The sequence below is a fragment of the Haliaeetus leucocephalus genome, unplaced genomic scaffold (genome assembly GCF_000737465.1).
Source record: "Haliaeetus leucocephalus isolate CR32 unplaced genomic scaffold, Haliaeetus_leucocephalus-4.0 Scaffold140, whole genome shotgun sequence".
In the NCBI taxonomy this organism is placed as follows: domain Eukaryota; kingdom Metazoa; phylum Chordata; class Aves; order Accipitriformes; family Accipitridae; genus Haliaeetus; species Haliaeetus leucocephalus.
This window is the reverse complement of record NW_010972576.1, coordinates 13,111,608-13,114,879: the sequence shown is the minus strand read 5'-3', so window position 1 is coordinate 13,114,879 and position 3,272 is coordinate 13,111,608.

The following is a 3,272-nucleotide window of genomic DNA, read 5'->3' as shown; positions in this document are numbered from 1 at the left end:
AGGGGGCCGCGGCCGTTGGCAGCCCGCAGCATGGCGCCTCCTCAGTCAGCTGCTCTCCTGAGGCGAGGCGAGGCGAGGCGAGGCGAGGCGGGGGGGGGCTGGCAGCGGCCGGCCAGCGGGTCTGTGGTGATGTGTGGCCGGTCGCTTGGGCCTCACTTAGCTTGGGCAGCCCTCGCTTGAAGGTACGGCTAGGGAGGTGAGGGAGTGCGACTTTAATCCGGTGTGGCTTATGACTTATAGGCTCTATGTTATCTGTCGTCACCCTGTTGTGTTCGAGTTGCGTTTCATGTCGATGGTCTTAAAAATATTGGAGTAAAAGACTGGAAATTTTTCTTCACGTGAATGATGTTTTTCATATGGTATCATAACTCTTCTGAGGTGGGATAACGTGAGTGCTGAGAGGTTTAACATTACAGGGAGAGGCCTACCCGCCTCATGTCTGGCAATAGTTTGCACAGAACAAGCTCTGAGTGTGTTATTTAATTTTGTTTCATTTTATGTCAAGGAGACCGGTCATTTTGGCACAGAAAATTGCCCCTGTGTAGCCAGGTGAAAAAATACAAAGTATGCAGCCATCCCGGGTCAATTTAGACAATCCAGCCAGACCTGAAAACTCTTGCGTTAGTTTCTTGGTCAGGAGTCCGACACCATTTGGTTCAAGATGCTTTGCTACTGTGAGTGAATCCATCAAGTGCTAATAGCATATCGCACAAAGCACGAGCATCTTCAGGAAAGCTGAAGCAGTGCAATCCTTCTAGAAGATATAGCTCCTTCTTTATGTGTTCTTGTCTGGAGCACAGTTCTCCTCCCTCAGTGTACGGAAACCACACCATATCTGCCCATATCAACTGTGCGCTTTTCCTGCCGGCCCAGAATTGGTAATTAAGAAGTTCTGGGGTAAGTTAATAGGGTTCAGCAAAGCAATGAAAGAGTAATTGTAAGTATTTCTTGAGTCAGATGAACCCACTGGTCTGTCTTTGGCTGAATCTACTCGGCAGTCATGTTTGCCTTGTATTAACTAGGATATATAAGCCCAGTGCTAGATCTCTTTCAGTAGTTTGCTTTAATGATCAATTCAGGACAATCTTAACCAAAAGCTGAAATCACCATAAACAACTAAGGCAAAAAAACCAAATACTGGAAGCTAGGTTTAAGACAAACAAATCCATCTTGTTTGTGCTTCTGGCCTGAATATTACTTTTCTACCTGTGACCCTACATTAACATTTCCTGATGAATCATCTTCTTTAGCTAGTGAGAATATTCCTGTGCTCTCAGAGTATCTTCATTCCCTACCTCACCTAAGTTTATCCTTGTAATGACTGTGTCTGATGTCCTAAGATGATTCGTTCTTGTGTAGGCAAATGCCTGCTGTTAGGCAAGATAATGAAAGAGCAAAATGCTTGATTATTCTGTAGAGATTACACATCAGATGTCATGATGTAACCTTGTTTGTGAAACTTTCTGAGGGAAGAATACATAAGGCTGAAGATACACAAGGTAAATCCTCCAACTCTGAATCAAATAACTTCGCATTGAAGTTGAAAGCCTCTGTCCTTCCCTCCTCCTCCCTTTCTTCTGCTCTTCCAGCCTTCTGTGGATGCTAGCTGTGATACTGGGAGCACAGCTGACATTTCACTGAAGCTTCTGAGCTCTGCTGTGCTGCCTTTGATCAGTGCTCCACTCAGCACACTGCTAGACAATCTGCACATGTTGCAGAGAGGAACCGTTCTCACTGTGCCTCGCCTGTCTGCATAGGTATCAGTTGACATGAGCCATGAACAGTTTTGGTATATGAAAGGCTGAAGTCATAGATTATGGAAAAACTATAAAGAAAATGAAGCCTGAATGAGATTCTTAACTGAAGGGGAGGCAAAAGATGGTCTTTAGAAATCCAGTTTGAACTGGAGCTCAGGACATGCGTGTTCACTCTCCAATTTGGCTGCAGACTTCCTGTTTGACTTAAGAGGAAAACTGTAAGCTGCAGCTTGCTCAGTCCTGCAGAAAAGAACAGGTTTTTACACAGTAGTCCATCTTCAGGGACCATGTCATGGGGTCAGGACTTAAGACCAGTCAACATCAGGAGGTTTACCAGGCAGGTATGACATCTTCCTTCTGTTACACACATTTAACACCCTACATGGACATTCTTAGTCCACAGGCAGATTGCTTCTTCAGGATTTTATCAACATCCTTTTCAACTTTGACTCAAACCTCAATACTGTTGGGTATCTGGAAAATTTTCTAGCTTTTTCGGGGAGAGTAATATGCAACAATTCATTCTTGCATATTTAGCTTCAGTTTGTGAACTGTTAAAAAGTAGAGATTGCGTCTGCTTATGTGTTTCACGCTGAATTTGGCTGCTGAAACTCTAGTATTGGGTAGGATGTATGGGAGTTGCTGTAATAAAAATAACAGCACAAAAAGCCCAAGCATAGATACTTGAACAGAACCTAGGTCACCAGTACTGAAATATGATTATTGCTTTCAGCAGTAGGTATCCTCTACCACTGGGGTTTTTCATCTAGCAAGAACATTACAGATAAGATGGAGCATGGAGCCCACATGAAGACATATACATAGTTAGTGCTAGTTCGGGTCTTTTACATGGAATTCCCAAAACACAGCCCAAAAGAAAAACAGCCCAATTAACTTACTAGTATGCATGCTTTGATGAGAATGGTAGAAAAGTTCATAGCGCAGATGCAGCTCATGTTTGGCAGAATTTATTCTGCCAAGCATAATGTCACTACAACATAGCTGCATTGGTCCAGCTTGCAGCAGAAATAAGAGCTGCCTTCAGCATCCACAAGTTGGTTGGTCCTGGTCCAACAGACTGAGCATAGGTGAAAACAAGCTCTTGTTACCCTTCAAAAATTGCTTAATTTCCCCATGCCTTTAATTCAGCTGTAAAATGAGATAATACTTACCAGTCTGTCTAGAACACTAAGATTTGCAAAGGAAAAGAACATTTATAAATTTTATTTATTTATTTTATTTTACCAAGTACACACCAGTAAGGGTAAGAGATGAAAGGTTCTGAGGTAGCAGACACACAGTCCTTCCATCTCTAAAACAAGCCTAAGTAGCACAGTAATTTGCTCAGCACTCTTTCATGGTAATGAGGTTTTCTATCAACAGGATGTCTCATATTGTTAAAGCCATTTTGTTGGAATAGGCATTGCCATTTTCCATACTGAGCACCTGGAATAATCTCTGCAGCAGGCAAAAATACTGCTGTCAACTAAAAACTATACTGTCACCAACAGGCTG